The 25,799-nt window shown below is 46.5% G+C and overlaps 1 protein-coding gene across 10 annotated transcripts in view; it reads right to left on the reverse strand.

Annotated features, from left to right (window-relative positions):
- Positions 1-25,799, reverse strand: part of TSPAN9 (tetraspanin 9) — a 199,958-nt gene extending 174,159 nt beyond the window's left edge. For 3 of the 10 annotated variants that reach the window (XM_077871457.1, XM_077871455.1, XM_077871447.1), the window contains exons 1-2: positions 25,679-25,757; positions 20,544-20,609 (exon numbers count right to left, since the gene is read on the reverse strand). The gene's annotated coding sequence lies outside the window, so the exon portion shown is untranslated. Of the gene's footprint in view, positions 1-20,543; positions 20,610-25,678 lie in introns of all 10 variants that reach the window. The other 7 variants (XM_077871460.1, XM_077871454.1, XM_077871453.1 and 4 more) reach the window with 5 other exon arrangements.

Here is a 25,799-nt window from a genome sequence, read left to right on the forward strand (position 1 = left end):
AGAAAGTTCTTCCTAGAAATGGATCTAGATCTGATCTCCTGGAATCCCCTCACCCATGGGTCCTAGGTTTGGCCCTCTGAGGCCACAGGACATAGCATGTTTAAGTCCTCTTCTTCCACATTAATCTTGCACATGTTAGAAAGCGATGACTGTGCCCCCCTTAATACTCCATAAAAACAATTTCCAGACTAAATGAACATTCCCAAATCTTTCATCTGATTCTCATGTGGTGTAGTTTCCAGCATCTTAATTACCCTTCTGTGGATGAATTCAGATTTGCCAGTATCTCAACCAGAATTAACAAAACCCAATGCCGCAGATGTGGTATAAGTGCTACAAAGCGCAAAGAGAGTCTGAACTCCATACCTATTGTTCTTCTTAACAACTACATGGCATGGTTAGCTTCTAGCCTCTTTCATTTCTCATGAATCAAACAAACAGGAGCTGCTTACTAGATGGCAGGCACTGCACTAGGCACAAGGAAAAAACTGTATTTTCTTTGATAACAACAACAACAAAAATGCCATCTCATCTTTGTGTTCAGGGAGACAGCTTACTTAGAGACAACAAACAAGCCCAGACAAAATTATGAGCAAAAGAATACGCTGCTTTGGGGTTCTTGTAGGATTGCTGACTAGAGACACCTTCCCTGGTGGGTAAGGAAATGATGCCTGAGGCAAATCTTCCAATAATGCTGGCCTTCCATTTATCGCCATGGTGAAGTAACAGGGACTGGCTCTACCCTCCCACTTTGAACAGAATGGAAGAACACCTTCAGATGCAGGACAACAGGCAGCACAGGACCCTAATCCTTGAGAAGAGGGAAAGGAAAGAGTGAGTCCTGTGATTGCCCAGCTGACTGCCTGGAGGCGGCCTGCACACAGCTGCACAGGAAAAGGAATCCAAATGGAGCCCAGTGGTCTCAGCAAGCTGAGGAGACAGAAGTTAGAGTTCATGGGAGCTAGAATTTAAGGTGGAACAGTAGAGAGGAGGGGCTGCACAGAGAGGGTGCTCTAGAGATATGCAGAGGAGTCCCTTTGATTCTCTGGCTAATCCACACACATGTGGAGTGAAGCTCCACAAGACTGGGAAGAGAATCAATGGAAAGTCATAGGCTACATGATTTGTAGAGCACACACACTCCCCCCTTTGAGAGCGGAGAGACCTCACCATTCACAGGGCACTGGGCCGAGTCTTCAGAAGGGTAGTGCCTTAACAGTGAAGCTAAATTAGCCCTAGACTAAAGGCTGCTCTGGATCCACCCTAGCAGAGCATAAAGGCAAGCCTTGAATATTAAACTGATCCCAAGCAATTTTAAATGCATGCCAGAATAAAATCCAATGCTATTTAAAGAAATATAACAAAATCCAGCAACATTAAATTCACAATGTCTGGCATCCAATTGAAAATTAGCAGGCATTCAAAGAAGCAGAAAAATATGATCCATAACCAGGAGAAAAATCAGTTAATAGACCTAAAAATGACAGAGATGACAAAACTAGTAGATGAGAACGGAAAAACAGAGACTTTAAGTGTGTTCCATCTGCTCAAGAATGTAGAGGGAAACATACACATGATGAGACGAGAAATGAATGATATAAAAACAACTCAAATCTACCTTCCAGGGTATAAGAAATTTCTGAAATGAAAAATACACTGGATAGAAACAATTAACATCAGATTGAACACATATCATACTGTATCAGAAGACAACAGCATTGTACTTGAAGATGTAACAAAAGAAACTGTCTCAAATGAAGCACATAAAGAAAAAAGACAAAAAATTAATAGAGCATCAGCAACCTGTAGAACAACATCCAAGAAGCTAACATACATGTAACTGGACTTCTAGAAAGAGAAGAGAGAGGAGGGGGGAGCAGAAAAAATCTTGAAGAAGTAATGGCTGAACAAATTTTCCAACTTGCTAAAACAATGCAGATAAGAGAAAATGCAATGCAGGATGGGAGGGGCATTTTAAGCAAGTAGACCACACCAGGGACAATGGGAAATGAGAACTTGCATAGTGGGGAGAGAGAAGAGGGACTACAGGTAATTTGGCATTACAGAAACAAAAGGTGCAAAGTGGCACCAAGTGGGAAGCAGTAAGACTGGCCAGGGGCAGGCTCTGAACCCTTGGACCTCACCTTATAGGCCAAGGGATGATCACCAGGTCCCGGAGTGTCCAGGGACGCTTTAATCAAAAGTGTCCAGAGAACAGAAGAGAGGTTTGAGGCCAGCTGTGACATCTGAGCCTTCAGCCACCCCCCCCCCCCCCCCGCCAACATGAGGCTGACCAGTTGTGATGCCCACTCTTGGACCCCATATGGAACAAAGAGCAGAGGCAACAAAAACATCCCGCCCATCTGAGGAAATTCTTCCTCCCTTCAACCTGTGGAATCAGATAATTCTTTTTTTTTTATTTTTTGAATCAGATAATTATTAAGCCAAAAAGGACCTCAGGGATCAGAGAGTCATTTTACAGATTCAAAAGAAAAAAAAAGCCCTAAGGCCTAGAGGTGTAATAAGGATGGTCCAGGACAAGCCACGTGTCCTGCCTCTTGCTGGACTACTCTGTCCACTGCCCTATGCTGTCTATTCCAATCCCAACCACCCTTCCAGAACTATGGACTGCTCTGGATGATACTAGTGAGTATGTGAATGTCTACACACAGCCATTTCTACATGTCCATTCTAGCTCCTTCAGTTCAGGGAAAGGGCAGATTCCTGGCATCACTGCCCCCCTGAACTTCTACAGGGTAGATGCTCAGTAATGTATCCCCTGTCGTACACTGAACAAATGTGACTGGGCCTAACTGTGGGGAAGGTAGGAAGAGGTAAGCCTCCCTGAAGATCTGAGGCCACACAGCTGCCCCAAGCCTGCCTAAGTCTGAGAGGGACAGGGAAACAGAAACAGGCAGGCAGAGAGATCCAGAGAGCTCAGCCCACTGACCCAGCCAATGGGAGCTCCCAGGAGACCCCCTAAGAGGCAACGATGGTCTAGTGGGAGGAGAGACATTCCTCTGACCTCTAAATCCTGCTATCAGATTGGCCCTGAGCCATGCTCTGGGCATGCCCCATCCTCCTCCCCAGGGGAGGAAGAGGAAATCACCTTAACTCTCCTTCTTTCCCCCTCCTCCCCTAGTAGCACCAACCCTCAGCCCCATCTTCACTGTGGGCTCTGGGTTGGGCGGCACCTCTTTACAGGGGTTAAGAATGAACACATTCTTGAGCTATTCTTGGAGCCTCGATTTTTATCATCCTTCCATTCTGGTCAATTCTGAGAGGCCTGTGGCTGAGAATGCCAAAGAGATCTGAGCCTGGCCCACCAAACCCAAAATAACCCCACACGTGCCTCTCCCAAGTCCCCACGGATCTGGCCATTTGGGGTGTTTTCCTACAAGGCTGCCCCCAGGCCCCACGAGGTCACTTCACACACAGAGAACTAAGAACTCTGAGGTGCCCCCTGGGTGAACTGAGGAAGATGGGAGCAGGTGTGGGTATGTGGGGGTGGAATAAAAGAGAATCCAGGGTGAAGATCTAGAAAGTCTGGCTCCAGCCTCCTCTGCTCAACTGCTTGGAGATCCTGGGAAAAGCAGCCTCAGTTTCCACAATTGTGGTATTTCTAAGCAGTGGCATCCTCTCCACCTCCCCTCAGGAAAGGCAGTGAGAGTCTCAGGCAGAGCCACAACCCCATGAGTATGGAGCTCCTGACCTAGGAGTCCTGTCTCCTCCCCAGAGACATTTCAAACCCCTGCACTTATGAAGGTGGATGGTTTTAAATCAACCAGGTGCTCTAAGTGTCTGGGGAAATGGGCTAGATTAGGGATACATTTCTTTTCATATCACAAATGCAGTATCCATTCATTCCAACAATATTTGAGTGCCTATCTGGTGCCAGACAATGAGAAAACAGGCAAAGCATCAGGGGAGAGGGAAAACAAGGGCTCTGCTCCTCAGAAGGAATGAAGATCCAGGGACTGAAGGGAGCCCTTAGCCACCCAATGGCTCAGCGGTTGAGTGTCTGCCTTTGGCTCAGGGGGTGATACCGGGGTCCTGGAAGGTTCCCCATGAGGACCCTGCTCTGCTTCTCTATGTCTCTCATGAATAAATAAATAAAATCTGAAAGGAAGGAAGGAAGGAAAAGGGAAAGGGAAAGGGAAAGGGAAAGGGAAAGGGAAAGGGAAAGGGAAAGGGAAAGGGAAAGGGAAAGGGAAAGGGAAAGGGAAAAGAAAAGTCCCTACTTATCAGAATCCGAGAACACCGGTGGAGGCTGCAGAAGTCCTGAGTCTGTGGCAGCACGAACACTGCTTGGAAGCTGGACAGTGGGAAGGGCGGGGTGGCGGCAGGGTCTGTGGGGACCAGGCCCCTTCCCCACTGGGTCTATGAAGTGGCAGCATCTAATGCTTTATTCGTGGGCTAGAGCCAAAGGAGATAGGCCCTGTGGTCTAAAAAATCTCCTCCCCTTCTCCTTTGCCCCAGCATCAGGGTGGGGCTCCCTCACGAGCCTCTCATGCTCGGCCAGCCCAGCCCCCTAAGAGAGGGTCAAGCAAGCATTTCCGCCTGGGCTGATCAGCACTTGCACCACCAGAGCCAGTGACCAGACAGCCAGCCACCCCCAGAAGTGGGGACAATTCTGTGGCTTCTGCCCCTGGTGGCGTAAGCAGGTCCTACAATCAGCATTAGCATCCCAAAAATCAGTGCCCCAAAAGCCTTCCCAGAGAAGAAAATGTCCTTGGTTCAGGTCCTCCTGACTCTGCTTTCCCATGTGCCTCAGACTTAACTGGAATGTCAGAAGGGGAGCTGCATGAGGGAGGGGCCGCTCCGCCTGACCTTCCAGCCTGCCGTATCCAGGCCAAGAGCTGGCTTGAAGCATCCACCAGCCCCCCCAGCCCTGGGCACGGTGGCACCCGCTGCTAGATTCCCCATCAGCCAGCAGAGTGTGGGCCCTCTGGGGAAGTCACTCACATGTTCCAGAGATGCAGCTGCTGCTCTTGGCTTGAAGAATGGTCCTCGGGGCCCAAGGCATCCCCAGGGGAGGGTCATCCTTCTCCTACAAGGACACCTAAACTTGTGAAACCACCCAGAGGCATCCAGATAAGCAGTGAAGAAGGTGGATGATGAAGGTGAGGGAACATAATTTTTGTTCCACACGTGAGGTGTAACTAAAGCAGTGAGACTTCAGGTGGGTCCAGGCAGGCCTCTCCTTTGAGCCCTACAGAGGGCTCTGGCTGCATCTACAGCCACCTCCCCCACTTCCTGTTCGGCCTTCAGAGACCACTCCTGGGAGCCAGGGATACTGCAGGACCAAACTCTGGGAGGAACTGGGAAAACCCACAGAACAGGAGACAGTGGGAGGCCGCCAAGAACAGAGAGGGCTGGGGACTCACCTAACCCGAGGTCTCTTTTAATAATGTATTGCACACAATTTATACCCTAGTCAAATGCTTTTTCTTTTTTTATTGAAGTATAATTGAGATACATTATAGTAGTTTCAGGTGTACAACATAATTCTACATTTGAACACATTGCAAAATGATCGTCACAGTAATTCACTTTACTGTCGCCATACGAACTTACAAAAATTACTTTTCTTGTGATAGGAACTTTTAAGCTTTATTTTCTTAGCAACTTTCAATTTTGCGGTACAATATTATTAACTACAGGTCCTCATGCTGTACATTACAGCCCCGTGACTTATTTTATAAGCAGAAGTCTGTACTTCCTGATCTCCTTCCCCTATTTCACCGAACCCACAAACCCTCTCCACTCTGGCAACCAATTATTCTCTGTATCTGTGTTGGGTTTGGTTATTTGTTTTGTTTTTCAGATTCCAGATATAAGTGAAATCATAAGGTATTTTTCTTTCTCTGTCTGCTTATTTCACTTAGCAGAATACTCTTGAGGTCCATCCATGCTATCACAAATGGCAAAATTTCTTCCTTTTATTGAGTAGTATATATTCCATTGTATGTATATACCACATCTTTATCCACTCGTCCATTGATGGATACTTAAGTTGTTTCCATATCTTAGCTATTATAAATAATGCTGCAATGAACATTGGGGAACATATAACTTTTCAAATGAGTGTCGTTTCTTTTGGAAATTGCTGGATCACATGGCAGTTTGATTTTTAATTTTTTGAGGAACCTCTACACTCTTTTCCAGAGTGGCTAGACCAAGAGTGCACAAGGATTCTCTTTTCTCCACATCCTTGCCAACGCTTGTTATTTTTTGTCTTTTTGATAATTCTAACAGGTGTGAGGGGATATCTCATTGTGATTTTGACTTGCACTTCCCCAATGATGAGAGATGAGAGAAGTTGAGCATCTTTTCAGTGTCTCTTGGCCATCTGCTTGTCTTCTTTGGAGAAATGTCTATTAGCTCCTCTACCCACTTTCTGATCAGATTGTATTTTTGCCACTGAGTTGTAGTTCTTTCTGCATTTTGGGTATTAATCCCTTTTCAAATACATGATATGCAAATATCTTCTCTCAGGTTGCCCTTTAATTTTGTTCATGGTTTTCTTCACCGTACAGAAGCTTTTTAGTTTGATATAGTCCCATTTGTTTATTTTTGCTTTTGTTGCCATTGCTTCTAGATTCAGATACAAAAAGATCTCACCAAGACCAACGTCAAGGAGCTTACTACCTAGGTTTTCTTCTGGCAGTTTTATGGTTTCTGGTCTTATATGCAAGTCCTTAATCCATTTTAAGCTGATTTCTGTGAATGGTATAAGACAGTATTCCAATTTCATTCCTTTGCATGTAATTGTCTAGTTTCCCCAACACTTACTGAAAAGACTATCCTTTCCTTATGGTATGTTCTTGTCTCCTTTGTTGTAAATTAATTGACCATATATGCAGGGTTAATTTTTGGGCTCTCTGCTCTATCCCGCTGATCTATGTATCCGTTTTATGCCAATACCATACTGTACTGATTAGCATAGCTTGGCAGTATAGTTTGAAATCAGGGTGCATGATGCTTCCAGCTTTGTTCCTCTTTCTCAGGATTGCTTTGGCTATTCAGGATCTTTTGTAGTTCCACACAAATCTTAGGATTGCTCTATTTCTGTGAAAAAAAATACCACTGGAATTTTGATAGAGATTACATTGAATCTGTAGATTGCTTTGGAAAATACAGACATTTTAACAATATGAATTCTTCCAGTCCATGAGCACAAAATATCTTTCCATTCATTCATGTTTTCAATTTCTTTCATCAATGTCATACTTTTCAGTGTATAAGTCTTTCACCTCCTTGGTTAAATTTAATTCTAGGTACTTTGTTCTTTTTGATGCAATTTGAAATTTCTCTTTCTGATAGTTCATTCTTAGTCTATAAAAAAAATCAACAGATTTTTGTATATTGGTTTTCTACCCTTCAAATTTATCAAATCCATAGAAAATTTTTTTGGTTGAGGCTCTAAGATTTTCTATATATAAATCATGTTGTCCACATGCCATGACAGTTTTACTTCTTCTTTTCTAATTTCAATGACTTTTATTACTTTTTCCTGCCTCGTTGCTCTGGCTAGACCTTCCAATACTATGTTGAATAAAAGTGGCAAAAGTAGGCATTCTTTTCTCGTTCCTGATCTTAAGGAAAAGTTTTCAGTTTTTTGTCATTGAGTATAATGTCAGCTGTGGAGTTGTCATTTATTGCCTTTATCATGTTGAGGTATATTACATCTATACCCACTTTGTTGAGAGTCCTTACCACAAATGAATGTTGAATTTCTCAAGTGCTTTTTCTGCTTCTATTGAAACAATCACACAATTTTCTTTCATTTTAATATGGTGTATCACACTAACTGATTTGAAAATGTTAAAACACTCCTGCAACCCTTGAATAAACCACATTTGATCATGGCGTATGATGCTTTTAATATACTGTTAAGTTCAGTTTGCTAATATTTTGCTGGAGTTTTTCATCTATGTTCATCAGGGATATTGGCCTATAATTTTTTTGTGGTGTCCTTGTCTGGTTTTCATATTAGTATCTTGGAAGCATTCCCTCTCTTCAACTTTGTGTAAGAAGTTGAGAAAAGGCTAGGTATTAAATCTTCTTTGAATGTTTGATAGAATTCACTAGGGAAGGCTTCTGGTTCTGGACTTTTTGTTTGTTGGAAAGTATTTGGTTACTAATTAAATCTCCTTATTAATCTATTCAAAAGTTTTACATTTTCATGATTCAGTCCTGGAAGATTTTATGTTTCTAGGAACTTACCCATTTCTTCTAGGTTGTCTAGTCATTGGACATACATGTTTGTAGTAGCCTCTCATGATCCTTTGTGCTTCTTTGGTATCAGTTGTAACTTCTTTCATTTCTGATTTTATTTATTTGAGCCCTGTCTTTCTTCTCTTAGTGATTCTAATTAAAGGTTTGTCAACTCTTCTAATCTTTCAAAGAACCAGCTCTTAGTTTTCCTGATCCTTTCTATTATCTGTTTAGTCTCTATTTCATTTGTTTCCAGTCTGATCTTTATTATTCCCTTCCTTCTATTCATTCTGGGCTTCATTTGTTCTTCTTTTTCTAGTTGCTTTAGGTATAAAGTTAGATTTTTCTTATTTCTTGAGGTAGGCAGTTATCACCATGACCATGCCTCTTAGAACTACTTTTGCTTCATGCCATAGATTCTGATATGTTATAGTTCCATTTTCATTTGTCTCAAGGTATCTTTATTTCTTGTTTTAATTGACCCATTGGTTGCTCAATAGCATGTTGTTAATCTCCATATATTTGTGATTTTTCTAACATTCTTATTATTGATTCCTAGTTTTATACCATTGTGGCTGGAAAATGCTTGATATGATTTAAATCTTCTTAAATTGGGCAGCCCTGCTGGCGCAGCAGTTTAGCGCCGCCTGCAGCCCAGGGCATGATCCTGGAGACCCTGGATCAAGTCCCACGTCAGGCTCTGCATGGTGCCTGCTTCTCCCTCTGCCTGTGTCTCTGCCTCTTTCTCTGTGTGTGTCTCTATGAATAAATAAATAAAATCTTTAAAAAATAAATAAATCTTCTTAAATTTATTGAGATTTGTTTTGTGGCCTAACGTGATCTATCCTGGAGAATGTTCTGTGTGCGCTTCAGAAGATTGTGTATTCTGCTTTTGGATAGAACATTCTGTACATATCTATTAAGTCCATGTGGTCTAATATATCATGTAAGGCCAATGCAATGTTTCCTTGTTGATTTCTGTCTGGATGATCTATTCATTGATGTCAGTGGGGTATAAAAGTCCCCTACTATTATTGTAGTCTGTCTATTTTTCCCTTTAGGTCTGTTAATATTTGCTTTGTATATGTATATGCTGCTACACTGGGTATAAAAATATTTACAAACGTTGTATCTTCTTGCTGATTGGTCCTCTTATCATTATGTAGTGTCCATCTTTGTCTTTTACTATAGTCTTTGTTTTAAAGTCTATATGGTCTGATATCAGTATAGCTACCCCTGCTTTCTTTTGGTTTCAATTTACATGAAATATCTTTATCCATCCCTTCACTTTCAGTCTCTATGTGTCCTGAAGTGAGTCTCTTGTGGGTAGCTCATAGTATTCTTCGGGGTTTTTTAAATCCATTCAGCCACTCTATGTCTTTTGATTGGAGAATGTAATTATTTATATTCTATGGAGAATTTAAGGTACATACTTACTGACATTTTTCTTGTGGGTTGTTTTTTTTTTGTTTTCTGGGGTCTTTTGTCTGTGTTGTAATTCCTCTCTGTTCCTATGTCTTCTCTTGTTTTTTTTTTTTTTTTTTCCCTTGTGGTTTGTTGACTTTCTATAGGGTTGTGCTTAGGGTCCTTTCTCATTACCCTTTGTGTATCTACTACGAGTTTTTGCTTGGTCATCACCATGTATGTATATGTATATACGTATATATATTGCTGTTACGTACTTATATATATAAGACATATAACACATATATATACATACATAAGTATATAACAGCCCATATATATAGCAATCTATTTTAAGGTGACAGCAGGATGTTTGAATGCATTCTAGAATATAGATTTTACTCCCCTCCAACACTTTATATTTTTAATATCACATTTTGTATCTTCTTTGTGTATCCTTTAACTATTGTAGTTATGGTTATTTTTAATACTTTTAACCTTCATTCTAGCTTTATAAGTAATTAGTCCACTACCTTTACAAAATACTTACATTTCCTGGTAAGACTTTTACTTTCATGTGTTTTCTTGTTACTAATTAGTCCCCCTTTTTTTCAGCTTAAAGAAGTCCCTTGAACATTTCTTGTAGGGCCAGTGTAGTGTTGATGAACTCCTTTAGCTTCCAAAAAGCTTTCTCTTTCAACTGTGAATGATTACCTTGCCAGGTAGAGTATTCTTGGTTGGAAGGGTTTTCCTTTCTGTACTTTGAATATATCATGCCATTCCCTGCTGGCCTATAATGTTTCCACTGAGAAATCTGCTGACAGTCTTGGGGGCCACCATGTATGAAACAAGTTATTTTTAAGATTCTCTCTCTGTATCCTTAAATTTTGACATTTTAATTATAGTGTATCTTGGTGTGGTCTCTTTGGGCTCATTTGTTTGTAACTCTCTGGGATTCCTGGATCTGGAGGTGTGTTTCCTTCCCCAGGTTATGGAAGTTTTCAGCTATTATTTCTTCAGATAAGTTTTCTTCCTCTTTCTCTCTCTCTTCTCTTTTTGGGATTCCTATAATGTGAATGTTAGTCCATTTTTTTTTTAAGATTTTATTTATTCATGAGAGATACAGAGAGAGGCAGAGACATAGGCAGAGGGAGAAGCAGGCTCCCTGTGGGAAGCCCAATGCAGGTCTCAATCCCAGGGCCCCAGGATCACAACTGAGCCAAAGGTAGACATTCAACCACTGAGCCACCCAGGTGCCTCAAATGTTAGTCCATTTGATGTTACCCCATAAGTCCCCTAGACTACCTTCATTTCTTTTTTTTTTTTAGTTTTTTCTTTTTGATCTTCTTTTGGATGAGTTCCACTGCCCTATCTTCCAGCTCACTGATTCTATCTTCTGCTTCATTTAATCTGCTGTTGAACCCATCCAGTGGATTCTTCAGTTCAGTTATTCTTTTCTTCAGTTCTACTATTTGTTTGGTACTTATATTTCCTGTTTCTTTGGTGAAGTTCTCACTGTGTTTATCTATTCTTCTTCAAGTCTGATGAGCATCTTTATAAGCATTACTTTATGACCAATTACTCATCTCTGTTTCGTTGAAATTTTTTTCTGGGGCTTCATCTTGTTCTTCCTTTAGAACATATGTGTTTGTCTCATTTTGCCTGAATGTCTGTGTTTGTTTCTATGCATTAGGTGAAACAGCTCTGTCTCCCAGTTTTGCAGGAGTGGCCTTATGTAGGAGATGAACTTTATTGTTCAACCATGCCCTAACTCTTGTTTGTCTCTCAAACCTTTGTGATTATCTAAGTAGCCTGATTTCTCCTTGGCAGCTCCCAGTTGTGGAGGGATGCCAAGACTTGTGAGTGTTCCAGAAGGAGGGATTTCAGTCAGTACCTGGTTTCAGGTTGTTTGGAAACTAGACCCTTAAGCAGCAAGTTTTAAAGCATGTAAATATATACAGTTCTATGGGACCATAATCAGAGACCCTGCCAGCCTGCAAAACAAGCAGTCTGGAGATGTCCCTTCAGTGATAGTTGCAAAATGTGAGCCCCCTTTCTGGGAGGTACCAGCAAGCTTTCTGGGTGGGTGTAGCAAGGCTGAGGGTCAGCTCAATGATGGTAACCCCTGCTTCCTGATAGTACCTCCATAGCTCCTAGATGTGCGGCAAACCTGAAGCCTGTGCCCGAAGCTAAAGCTCTAGGACATATAAATAGGTCTTTTCCATCAGATAACTAGGGGTGTGTATCTGCTGTCTGTGCAGTGCCCTGGGGATAGCAGTCTGCCAAGAACTTTCTCTCCAATTGTTTCAGACCTGTATGACCCAGAAACACAGTCCCCAGCCACTGGAGCTGGGTGCTCGGGCATCCCCTGTGGAGGCTACATACATAGGCCAGCTTTGGCAGGGCTGCAGTCAGGCAGCAGGTGGGGGCAGGGCTTTTGTCCTACTGGCTTAGGCGGGGTCTTGGGAAGCAGCACAAGGGCTGTCCGCCGGTGCTAGCAGGGTAGAGGGAAAGTGACAAAATGGCATCCACCAATACTGGCTCTTACAGGGCAGAAGGAGAACACCGAAAATGGCACCTGCCAGCATCTCCTTCCCTGGAGAGAGTCCCAACAGGCTCTCGGCCTTCTGGAAGGCACTAAAGTGCTATTCTTAAAAGAATAGCAAATGAGTCTCTTTCACTTATGGCCTAGGCGCTTTCCAAATTGCTGCTTCTGCACTATCCCAGGACGACTGCGTCTGCGCACAAGCCCTTTAAGAGTGGAGTCTAGGTTCCCTACAGCCCGATGGTATCTCAGACCTATGCCCTGTTGTTTTTCAAAACCAGATACTTTGGGGGCTCGTCTCTCTGGTGTAGGTCCCAAGGCTGGGGTATCTGAGCAGGGCACAAACTCTTCTCTATACAGTGACGAGTTCCAAATTTGTGAGATCCCTCCAGAATGTGGGTCATCATGCGAGGGGTGGAGTTTTTGGCAAGACTGTGTCTCTACCTAACTTAGGCATCTCAGTGTGGTCTGTTTATCCATTGCGAAGTAGTTTTTTTTTTTTTTAAGATTTTATTTGTTTATTAGAGAGAGAGAGAGCAAGTATGAGAGACAAAGAACAAGCAAGGGGGAGGGGTAGAGGGAGAAGCAGACTCCCCATTGAGCAGAGAGCCCAATGTGGAGCTCAATCCCAGGACCCTGAGATCATGACCTAAGCATAAGGCAGATGTTTAACCGACTGATCCACCCAGGCAACCTACTACTATTCCAGTAGTTTTTAGGTCTTTTTCAGGGGAAATTTTTCCCTAAGTAGCTGTAAGTCTGTGTTTATGGGAGGAGGTGAGTTCAGGATCTTCCCACACTGCCATCTTGAATGGAAGCTCCTTTATCACACAGAGCACTTAGATCAAAGGATGTCTCAGACCTTTAAAGAATCAAAGTTCTCAGGGGCACCTGAGTGGCTCAGTCAGTTAAGCACTGGACTTTTGATCTCTGCTCAGATCTGACCTTGAGGTCATGAGTTGAAGCCCCACATTAGGTTCCACTAATTAAGTAATTTTTTTTTTAATTTTCTAAAAATTAGGTGCCAAGGTGGTTCAGTCAGTTGAGCATCTGCCTTTGGCTCAGGTCATGATCCCAGAGTCCTGGGATCAAGTCCTGCATCAGGCTCCCTGCTCAGTGGGGAGCCTGCTTCTCCCTCTCCCTCTGCCCACCACTTGTGCTCTCTATCTCAAATAAATAATATCTTCTTGGTAAAATTTTTTAAATTAAGAAAAAGAATCAAAGTGCTCCAAACACCTGGGTGGCTCAGTGGTTGAGTATCTGCCTTTGGCTCAGGTCATGATCCCAGGGTCTGGCTCCCCACAGAGAGCCTGCTTCTCCCTCTGCCTCTCTATGTCTCTCATGAATAAATAAGTAAGATTCTTTTAAAAAATCAAAGCACTCAGTAATTGCTTGATGAATTAATAGAATGACTCTTGAGCATGCTGAAGTATGAATCCACTCTCATATCTATAGAGAACCAGAAATGGGAGTAGAGGCATGGACAGAGAAGTGAGGAAATCAGAGAAAGGCTTCTTGGATCTCTGCTTGGGGAATGTATCCACTATATGCCTCAAAGTAGCAAACTCTCAGCTGAAGCAGGCTGAGGTCCTCCATCCAATTTTTCCAATTCATTGGCCAGAAGGAGTTGCTGAGGTTGCTGGTCTTGCTGTGATGCCAGATTTCTCAAGGTTTGCAGACTCAGCTTTGCACGTTTTCCTCAACCCTAAACACTGGTGCACAGTCATCTCCATGAGCTGGTCAGATATCATTAACCCCGCAACAGTAGCACAATGCTGTCACCCTAGGTCACCCAGAAGCATCAGGGTGGCTCTCAGCGTGGTGCCAGCTGCTTGCCCTTCCCCATAATCCTCAGCAAATCCTCCGGCTGAGCTGGGTCAGTGTCCCCACAGCACGGTCAAGCAGGAAGAGGGAGAAAGACCAGGAGGCTGAGCTGTGCAGTGGACTGCACTTTCACAGAGAAACTTTGGGCCACAAAACATTTCTTTTCCAAGAGATGCTGAGAGGGAGCAGGGAGACAATAAAACACTGAGGGGCTTTCAAATATGAAACCCCACTCAGCCTTTGTTCTCACTTGATGAATGCATAAACCACAAAGCAGATGACAGGCCAAAGAACGTTGTTGTGCTAAGAAACTATATTTCATCAAGTCTAGCCTAAGATCTCCAGGGAGAGGTAAGTTTGATGAATGATCAGCGCCGATGAGGACTTCACCAGCAGCCCCAGTGCAGCATCCCCTAAACTAGCACTGGGGATTCATTAATGACCCGGGGCTGCCTCTTCCCCAGTTTCCTTCTGCCTCCCTGCCACTTATGACATTTCACAGGAGAGAAGAGCTACAGAGGAGAAGAGCTACTGAGGTAGGTAATAAGAACACTTTAAAAACAAATACATTGTAGGAAGTCAAAATGTCAAGTTCATTGTGCTGCCTGAAGGCCTGGGAATGATACAGGCCCACATCTTCTTACTTCACTGCTGCAGTTATAAGACGAGAGGGAGAAAGTCTAGGGCAGGGTAGGTACAGTATTTGCTGGGTAAATGAATATATGAATTCCCAACAGAGGCTTGGATCTGGGGTGGCCAGCTGGCTTTCTTAAAGACTTGTCACTCAGGGACTCACATTCTTCAGAGATGCCATGAAAATTAGCAAGGGGGTACTAAGCAGCCAAGCTCTCGGCAGCTTCCAGAGCTTCCGGCCCTACTTCTGCAGCTCCGGTAGCCCTAGCAAAAGCTGTCTGCTCCAAAGGCCAAATTCCAGATTGCCCTCAAAGCCCAGCCAGCACAAGCGCCAGACACATGCAAACACACGGAAGCCACCTCAAACAACAGCTCTCGCCCAACAGGAAGATTAAGCGCCCTGTCCTTGCCAGTTCCCCAGGTTGACCCATATGGTAGGGAGAGGGCTGGGAAGGGAGGGGACCAATGCCATCGTCCAAAGATCAGTGGGGTCCATTCCTAAATATTCTAGTTCTCCTCCTCCTGGCCACATAAAGGAAGTGCACATCCATGTCCTCCCACCTCTGAGCACACGTGCCTTCACGAGGTGGAGTCTTTCCCCCAGCCCTATGATTCGCTTCAACCAAGCAGCTGATGGATGTGACACTGTGAGATACCAGAGCATAGATCCCAAGAGGTCCTGGTGATCCCATTTTCACTGTAGAGGCTAGCTTCCTTGAGAAGGAGAAATCACGTGGGGAAAGAGAGACCCAGGTGAGAGGCAGCGCCAATCAGCAGACAGGTGGGAGAGGCTCTCAGCCAGTCCAGGCCCTGCAGAGCCACCAGGTGGCCGCTGCTTCCGCATGAATAAGCTCAGGTAATGGGACCAGCTGAGCCTGGCCTGAATGGCCCACAGAATCGTGAGCAAACAAAATGCTTTTTGTGTTCATCTACTACATTTTGGGGTGGTTTGTTATGCAGCGATAAACAATCAATATGACACTCGTCCAGCAAGTCTGTGCAGCTATTCCCAAGAATGAGGTCATTCTCTATGCACTGGTGTGGAAACATGGCAAAAGAAGTTGCCAGTCAGAATACAATTCTATTTATGGAAATTGTTAAGTTAATAGGTGAACAGCTGGATGCCAATCTCTCATAAAATACCTGGAAAGAATAAAAACCGAAGTATTAACAGTGACCATCTCTGAAGGGCAGGATTATAGGAGATTTTCCTTTTATACAATTAATGTCAAGTTCGAATACTATAATGAATTGGTGTTATTTTTGCAACAAAAGCAAAGAAAGGTACGTTTAAAAAATTAACTCACCCTGAATTCTGCTACAAGCTGATTTTTCCTAAAACATCCCTTTCGCCTGTCATTCCCCTGCTCAGGGACGAACACTGCTCACACCCACCCCTGCCCCCCCAGGGCTCCTAGAATCTGACCCTCCTCTGGGTAGCATCCAAGATCCAAGGAAGCCCCAGTTCGAAGCCTCCCTCTCTAGCCAGTGAATGCTCCTCCCCCTTCCCTGTATCTCCAGGTCACACCCACCTTGCACCCCTCCCCACTTCCACCAGTGCAAACACACAAAGAACCCCTTCCTTTGCCTCTCAAAACCCCACCTCTCCCTCCCCCTTCGCCAGCCCTATCTCTTCTGGGTTCCTCTACAGATCCTCAGAGAAAGTTCCTGCCAGCTTTGCCCTGGATTGGATGGCTTACTATGTTATTCTCCCTGCACTCCAGGCACTGACAGTGCCTCAAGGGGAACCTCACAGACACCTGCGGGCTGCCTGGCCGCCACCATCTCCAGATTCTCCGACTAACAGCAAGACAGAAGAGGCCAGACAGGCAGTTCTAACCCACTTCCCTCTCTGTGCCCACAGCCTGGGTGGTGTGAGATGCCCCTGGACTACAGCTTCCTCCCCACGCACCCACCTCCAGCAGCAAGCAAGTGGGAGCCAATTTGCAATGGCCACTAATTCAGAGTGACTCATGCCTTCAGGGCTGCTCTAGGGCCTCTCCCTCCCCACCCTCCAGGTCCCACAAGCTGCATTCAGATCCAAGCTCTGACTTCAAACTTAATTGCCTTCCTGGGGGGCCCAATGGCACTTCCTCCCTCAGGGGTCTGCAATCTGCACGTCCAGTTTTTAAACAAAGCTGTTTAGAACCTCTCAGGATTAAGACAAGTGGAAAATTACAAGCCCAGACCTCTACCTCACTTTCTCTAAAACACAACATGCCATGCTACGTGTTCACACACCCCCATTCAAACCCAGTCAGTCACCCTGCCCCTCTGAGCCCTTCTAGAGGGCTTGGCCCAAGTGGGGGCTGGGGACTTGCTCAGGCAGAATCTGCTCCCTCTGTCCCTGGCACCTCCCCGACTCAGGGCTTGTGGGAGAGCAGCAGGCCCCTAAGCCTCAGTTTGCACACAGTGGCAGGTGGCCAGGTGACAGGGCTCAAGCAGGGCTCTCAAGTATGGTGTTCAAGTCTTATACTGCCCTCTAAGGAGGAGGCATTCACTTCCCAGGTATATAGTGACATACTGAAAGGGCTCAGGTGGGGCTCTCACCTCAACTCCAGAGCAACACAAGAAAACTTATTTCCATACAAACCCATGCAGGCACAGCCAGCCACACACGCTACAGCACACATACGCATACTAAACTTCCCACATACACAGACACACGTGCATGGCCACACCTTGTTCCAGCCTCGCTCTGAGTATCCCCCTGAGATCACTTCCTTCCCCTTCACCACTGTTCTCAGAGGCCTGTCCCCAACTGCAGCCCCTCTCCTGGGCTCAGAGCCTGAAACACTATCCTCCCTGGGAGCAGAAGGAGCACAGTATGCATGTGCCACCAGCAACATGTTGCCCCCCAGCCCCGGCTCCCGTGATGGTGGGAGGTTGTGGCCACAGGTATACATGCAGCCAGGGTGACTGCCCACCAGGGCTCCAGGAGACTTCCCAGGCAAAGCTAGACATTGTTCAGGTTGTACAATAATTCACTTGCTTTAATTTTTCCTTTTAACCTAAGAAAGGGCAGTTTTTCAAATTTACACAAAGGTGCTGTAAGGGTTGGCAGTGGCCTATGCTGCTAAGGCCAAAAGCCAAGAACTCATCAAGATCCTGTGCCAGGGTTGCAAGACCCTCAGCCTTCCTGCAGGGACAGCAGGCGTCCCCAATAAGCAGAGAGGCTCCAGGAGGTCTGCTGAGCTCTCTGACTCTTCAGACCCCCTAGACAGTTGTCCATCCACACCGTTTCCTATCCCCATCACAAAGTCAGATATTTGAGCAAACACTGACCACTGAACATAAAAATGGTCACAAGGCTCTCAAGAAGTACATGAGTATTCACAGTACAATTAATTTCCAGCCACGTATAAGGAGTGGGAAGGGGGACAGAGGGGAGGAGGGATGTGGTAAACTCAAAAGCACACAGTATTAAACAAGGGACAGTCAAAAAATAATCCACGTTTCACTCCTGAGTATGAACTAAAGCACACATGCCGTGATATTCCAAACCAGTAGAGGTGTTCCTTCTGGTTCTGTCCTGTTCACAAGTGCCTCAACCCAGCTCAGGCTGAGTTTGTGGTTCAAGAGGAGGGAAAGGGTTTGGACGTTGGACTACACCTAGGGAGATATTCTCATTTCATTATGCTGTGGCTATACTTGAAAGTTGAAATTATTAACTCATTAGGCTGGAGCGCAGCAATGGAACTTTCTAACTCCTAAATGCATCAGGCAGGGGCAGGAGGCAGTTAAAATGGAAGTGGCAGCAGAGCCCTCAGTACAGGATGGAAGTCAGGCAGCAAGACCCTGCCACCAACTGGACAGGTGACCATCTCTGTAAACAACCTCCGCCCTCCCTGCGACTTCCATCAGAAATCAGAGCCTCTGGTTTAATCATTAACTTCACTCTTTCCTCTTCCATTCACCTCTAGGCCAGAGACAGAGAGGGCACTTGTAAGAGGAGGAGATATTTGGGAAGCCCCAGGACTGGAAGCCAAAGCCTCCTCGTCCCACTCAGAAACCACTTTCATCAGAGCTAATGGCCATCTTGCAGGTGAGGAAACCAGCCTGAAGAAAGCAAGCCATTTGCAAAAGGTCACAAAGCCCATTAGAAGCAGAGGCAGGAGCCAGATGAGAGCCCCCCATCCCAGGAACTGGCCATCATTCCAGAGGCTCAACAGCATGACAAGAAATGGCAAAACCAAAGCCCTGTGAGGCCAAAACCACAGTAGAGGACAAGCTCCCTGTCCCAAGGGTCCCTCCCTCAGGTCTCCCTCCCAGGTGTACAGAAGGACAACAGCCTTCTGCCCAGAAATGACTGGTGATGTCAGGGTCTGCCTGTCTCCTCAGGGCTGCACGGGCCTCCTGGGAAGCTCACCACCACATTCTGCCCTGCAGGACCCACCAGGAGCAGGCCCCATAGAGTCTCCACAAGGCAAGCTATACTGGGTAGAGGCAGGAGGTGCTGAGCAGCAAAGAATGACACTAGTCCTCAAGTCTATCCCTGCCTGCTGCCTGTTCTCCACCAGGCTGGTTTCCTTCAGCTCAGTCGGCTGCGCCTGGCTGCACTGCATCGTCCATCCACAGGCAGTGCTCCAAATCCCAGAGCGGTGACAATGAAAGCAGACACCCCACCCGGGCCCCAGGGAGGAGGGGGGAAAGACTTAAAATGGGAGCTCCCACATTCCTGCTGTAGCAGGCCAAAGGACAGACCTGGAGGCGATTCTCAGGAGCCGCAAGAAGGGGGTACGGATGGAATTTCTGCCCTACCTCCCACTAAAGATAGGGTCTCGGGCAAGTCTGACCTGCTCTCAGCCTCAGCTGCAGCCCCTGTAACAGGGGGAGCACATGAGGGCTACCTCACAGGACTCTTGGGAAAATTCAATGAGATTTAAATTAAGATTTGATAGGACACCCATTAAACTGTTGTGGACAGAAAGAGTCTGAAACTGTGGGTCCTGGGAATGATGACAAATGTGAGCACTGGCATCCTAAGTATGACATGCAAAGTATGGCAGGACAAGAAGAGGTCCATGGCCACTCCTGGGGCATCATATAATCTCTGCGGGAACTCAGGGAGAAAGGAATCTATTGGCAAGGTAAGCCATCAGCCAGCACCATCTTCCAACCACCACTCCCCTCCTCCCCCCACACCGCTGAATTCTTGAAGGTGAGAGATTTACAAATCACCCCAGCAGAAGGAAGCCATAGGATAAAACGCACATAAATTAAAACATAAAAAGGCCCAGGCCTGTAAGCAGCAAGCCCCAGAGAACCTGAATCCACACCATCCACAAGGGCTGCCTACCTACCTAAGTAGCTCCTGCCTAGCTCCAGCTCGGTGGGTGCCTTGATGCCCAAGTGCTGGGCACAGAAGAGGCTATCAGCAAGACTCCAGGAGCCTGCAGGAGCAGAGATTAAGATTCGGGTGGAGATACTGGCAGAGGGGGCCCACCCAGAGGGCCAGGGGCATTGCTGCAGCGGCAGCCAGCAGAGAGGAACAGAGACAGGTAGGATTGGCCAGATTCCCCCAGATTCTTTTCTGGCCAGCTAGTGGGAGGTCCTCCACTTTGGCTCCCAAACCTGATGGGAGGAGACAGGAAGTAGGAAGTTACAGGCCTCTCCTGCTTCCCTAGGTCTCCTCCCTGCAATCAGGGAGGCCAAGGAAGAAATTGAGAGTACTACCCCAAGTGTCAGTCAGAAATAGCAGGGAGGAAATAGCTGTCTCCTTAACTCCTAAAGCCCAATTTAAGGAACTTATCAATTCAAAGTCAAGAGCTAACACAGAGAGACATCCAGAAAATACCAGCGTCCCGTTCTATCCTCCCTCCCTGATCCACAGTTAAAGGACAAGAGAGACTTTAGACAGTTTATATATAACACACACACTCTCAGAGACCCCATGACATGATGGACCCCGACTGACCTATTTCCTTTAATTTTCTGCAAACACCTTGGCTGCTGACAGATAAGAGAAGATCCTAGGATATTCCTGCAGGAAAATAAAAAATTAAGCAATCACTCTGCTGGGAAGCCAGTCCAGGGTAAATTTTGTCCAGCAATGGCTACTCTTTGGGGATGCAGCCTCCCATTAGAACCTATTCAATCAACAGAAGGAGAAGGCCAAAAATAGCAAATTGGTTTCAGCTGCTGTGACAATTCCACTTGGCTAATAGTGGGTACCTAAGCATCATAAGCAGAACTCAAGCCCTAGCTCAGTGGTTAAGAGAGCTGTGATTGATTAGTGATGTCTGTTATGGGGAGTTGTAACAGTAACCTGTTAAATCAATTTGCCATCCCTGGGTAGACCCTTGGCATCAAGGATTTAACATCTGCAATTCTGACCACTGACAAGTGATCTGAAGTTTCAAGATCTGTAAAACTATATTACTTTACTGAGACCTGACTTTGACTCATATACTCTAGGTGAGGGGCTTATGTAAAGGAACAGGCCACGTTGTTCTTTCCACCTCTACCACATCCCAAGTTATCTTGTGGAGCAATAAAAACATGGCGGGAAATGACCATCAAGTGACAGAAAACTAGAGCAGAAGTTGGAAGGGTCACTCAGGCTATGAAGGTATATACAGGAGACATTTGGCTATGGTAACATGACTCTGGAGAAAGCCAGGCCCAAGCGCAAATAAATGTTGCATGTGGATGCAAATCTAGCTTTGTAGAAGGTGCAAGATTCATTTCTTGAGGATGTCAGAGGTCCACACTGTGCCCACTCTGTGCCACTCAGCAGTGAATCTCAGGCCAGGAATAACACAGAGGGAGTTGGAATCCACATCCTGAAGGAGCTTCCATCTACTTGGAGAAAGCAGGGTGAGCACTGAGAACAGTAAACAGCACTGCCTATTGACAGTCACCCAGCTCAGAAGTGGCTTCAATCCCTCTTTCTCCTTTCCTCACCACTCCCATCTGACCAATTCACAAAAGCCCTCAACTCTGCTTCCAAAATGTCCCTGGTTCAGCTCCTCCTCACCATTCCTCACAGCTGCCCAGTGCTCCCCCGACCATGATTTTCCCCCTTCCCAGACCCCACACTCGCCCCCCCCTTTAGCCCCAGCCCCACTTCCGCAGCCCCTATGCAAAACCCTACAAAGTTTCCGGGCCTTCCCAATGTTGATTGCTGTCTCCCCAGCAGCAGCTCAGTGCCTGCACATGGTGGGCACTCAGCTTCTCATGGATGGATGGAAGGAAGGAATACATTCAATCCTTGGCTGTGTATTTGTAGTGACCACAATAGGCCCACTGTCTACCTGTCCTACCTGTCCAACCTTTTCTTCCTCTGCTTCCCTTCACACAACCTACTCATCAGCCCACACTCTCAAGTGCCTCTCTGCAGGCTGATCCTTCCTCCCTTCTGCTGAACTGCAAGCCACTCTTCCAAGTTCACCTTGGTGCATGAGGTGCTTGTCCAGAATTGGGGTGATGAGTCCCCCATATGAACCCATAGAACACTGTAGGCCACTCACCTTATACCCTTAATTGCCACTTTTTGAACCCCTTTCTTAACCCTTTACTGCATTCTACACCCCATGAAGACAAGGACGTTTGTGCTTTTTATTTTTGCTTCATCAGAACTTAGCACAGACTCTTGTACTATAACACACGCTCCAAGTGTTTATAGAATTCACTAAAGAATCACCCCAGGCAGTGTATAAAAGCCAGGAGAGATGAAGACAGAAAATGCCAGGGAAGTTCCAAGGGAAAAGAGGTGCTGTGGGGATGAGTGGCCAGAGAAGGCTCCAAGAAGGAACTCAAACATGAGTATAGTCTTGAAAGAGGGAGGAGGCGGGGGCGGGGAGCACTCCAGGAAAGTGGAACAGTGTGAACTCAGGGACGAAGAAGGATTAAGCAAAGCATGCTTAGATGAGTTTGGCTGGAACTGAGGGTCCCAGGCAGGGGCCGGGGAGTGGGGGAGACGGCCAGGTGATAAGGCTAGATAGGAAGGCTGGAGACAGATAGGAAGGATGCTGAGTGCCAGGCTAAGGTACCTGGATTTGATTCATCCACTCTTAGTGAGGATGACAATCATGCCAGGCCTGGGCTTTAATGATAGAAGAAAAGAAGTCTTGTCCTCTTTTGCTCTGAGCATATTAGTCTAGTCTCCTCAGCTAGGTTATAAATAACAACCACTATTTACTGCACACCTGCTGTGTGTGAGGCCCGAAGCTCCAAGCTTCACATACATTATGAGCTTCACATACATTATCTCATCACTCCCTCTAATAGCCCTGAGAGCTTGGTATTGTTATCTTCATTTTGCAAGCAGGAAGCTAAAGCTACAAGAGGTGAAGGCACTTGCCCAAGGCCTCACCCACTCACTCAACAATGCAGCAGGGACTGGAGTTAGACACTCCAGGGATAAAGGCCAGCACTCTAGCCAGTTACCGCAGACCCAGAGACTTCCCATTTAAGCTGGACTGCTTCTCCACAACCCTCCTTAGTAATTCATCAAGGCCCACATTTATTAAGCACACAGTAGGAGCATAATTAAGCACACTAAGAAATGGAGCATTAATTGTTTAATGGGTGTATGGCTTCAGTCTTGCAGGATGAAAAAGTTCTAAAGATCTGGTGCACAATAATGTGAGTATACTTAACACAACTGAACTCTGCATTTAAAAATGGCTAAGATGATAAAATCTGTGAGGTTTTATACCACAATTAAAAACATTTTTTTAAATAGAACGCACTTATTATTCGACTAATGGTCTACCACCAGCATCTTCTATTGTTAATTATCTAATGCAGGAAGACACCCTAGAAACATTTTAATCCAGTAACTCTCCAAAACACAGAGCTGAAAAGGGGAGGTAACATGCCCAGGGCTGCACGAACAGATGGCATTAGAGCTAAGATCAGAGCCCAGCTCTCCATAGACTCAATGGGGAAGAATGGCAGAGACAGCACAGCGTAATACAAAACACATGGCTGGGGCGGGGGGTAATGTCAGAAGCCTCAGGTTCAAGTTTTGCTTCTTCTACCTAATGAGTTCTGCAACCACAGAGAAGTCATGGACTCTCTCTGAGCCTCATTTTCCCAATCTATAAGAAGGCAATTAAAAAGAACGTGTATGTGGGCAGCCCCGGTGGCGCAGCGGTTTGGTGCGGCCTGCAGCCCAGGGCGTGGTCCTGGAGACCGGGGATCGAGTCCCACGTTCGGCTCCTGCATGGAGCCTGCTTCTCTCTCTGCCTGTGTCTCTGCCCCCTCTCTCTCTCTCTCTGTTGCTCATAAATAAATAAATAAAATCTTCAAAAAAAAAAAGCATCATTATAAAAAAAAAAAGAACGTATGTTACAAGATTATGTGTGAATCAAATAAAATTACATACAGCCAATGTGCAGGGAAAGCACCTGGCCACCTACAAATTACTTTATAAACACTGGTTATTGGGACGCCAGCTTGGCTCAGCAGTTGAGCATCTGCCTTGGGCACAGGGTGTGATCCCAGGGTCCTGGGATGGAGTTCCCCAACCAGCTCCCCGTAGGGAGCCTGCTTCTCCCTCTGCCTGTGTCTCTGCCTCTCTGTGTATCTCATGAATGAATAAATAAAATCTTTTTAAAAACACTGGTTATTGTTATTAATACTAGATATTTGTTCATAGATTTAAAGATGTAAATCTGATTTAGTCAGACCAACATAAATAAATAAATAAATCCCATTCCATTCTGGTCTGCTCTCAGCTGTTCCAGGCCTTGCACACAGCAGGTCTTCAATGAGTGAGTGCAGAGCTGATTTACCCTTCAAGTTCCATCAACCCCAATCTTGTTTCCCCTCACCCCCAACCCACAGCCCAGCTGCATCAACCATGCTGGGACCAGGTGGAAGATAGGAAGCCCCTGTGAATGTCTGCCTCCCTGGCTGCATTCCTTAGCTAAATATAAATGATTCGTCCAGCCCGTTGTTTGAAATTATCCATAAGGCCTCGCCTCGCCTCGCCTCCCCATTACTTACGATGACAAGCTGACTGCACATCTTTACAGCAGAACATACATACAAAACATTCTCTGTGGCTATTTTTAGTAGCGAAAGGGAAGCTGGCGGGTATACAGGGATCAGAGCATGAGTCCTCTGTTTTCTCCACTAGTCCAGGAAAGCTTCCTGGAGGAGGAAACCTCAAAGTCACCTAAAAGGGGACAGCTGCAGGTCAGAAGTCACCCTCACATAATGAGTTTGCTTCTCTGAACCAAAGGGAAGTGAGTTGCTGCCCTCTTACACACATTTTTGGGATGGGGAGGAAAGATCGACACATCCCAGGGGATCCCGTATCATTCCAATGCTGCAGGTTGGGCCAGACAGTACAGGCATTTGGGGAGGAGTCAGGGAAGAGGTCAACATCCTTTTCAAAAAAGAGGACATCAGAGACTCCAATTCCGAGACACCTAAGTGCAAACTCTGCTCACATATCAAGCCAGTTTCTTGTTTGGCCTTTTTTGTTTGTTTGTTTCCAACCACAAGAAAGTTTTTTCAAGTCCCAAACTTGGATGCACAGATGGACTACATCTTGGAGCTCGGGATGTGCCAGAGCCCTGTCACTGTGAAGGCCGATGGGCCAGCGGCGGCCCCAGGAGCGGTCCGGGGCGTCTGGGGGGCCGCAGGCAGTACCCCAGCCCGGCTCGAGCCCCGGCCGCCCGGGGCGCCCCACTGGGCCGCAAGGCAGGGAGCCTGGACAGCTCCGGCGCTCTCGCCTTCTGCTGCAACCTCAGCCCTGCCATCCCGTCACTGGGGGCTCGGCGGGCCGCCGTCCCGCAGCCCGGCTCCCAGGGGGTCCCCCTCCGAGCCTCGCCCCTGCACACCCCTCTCGGCTCCGGGACGCGGCCGCGCGCACACCCCCGCCCCGGCCCCTCCCGCGCCCTCACAGCGCGCCTACCCCATCCCTCCCTCAGCGCGCCCGCCGCCGCCCTCAGTCCCCCCTGCCCGGGGCGCCCCCAGCCCCTCCCCACGATGGGGGGACGCGGGCTGGCCCGGCCCGCCCTCAGCCGGCGCGAGTCCCGCGGGGTCGCGGGCTCCCGGGGCCCCCGCCGCCCGCTCGCCCCGGGCCGCACTCACCGCGGTCGGGGAACGTGGGGTCCCGGCTCGCGCCCGCTCCCGCACCGCCGCCGCCGCCGCCAGCGGAAACGGGGGGCGGGCCCGGGGGCTCGCGGCGGGGGCCGGGGCCTGCCCGGGAGTG

This window comes from Canis aureus, chromosome 25 (assembly GCF_053574225.1).
Source record: "Canis aureus isolate CA01 chromosome 25, VMU_Caureus_v.1.0, whole genome shotgun sequence".
NCBI classification, from domain to species: Eukaryota; Metazoa; Chordata; class Mammalia; order Carnivora; family Canidae; genus Canis; species Canis aureus.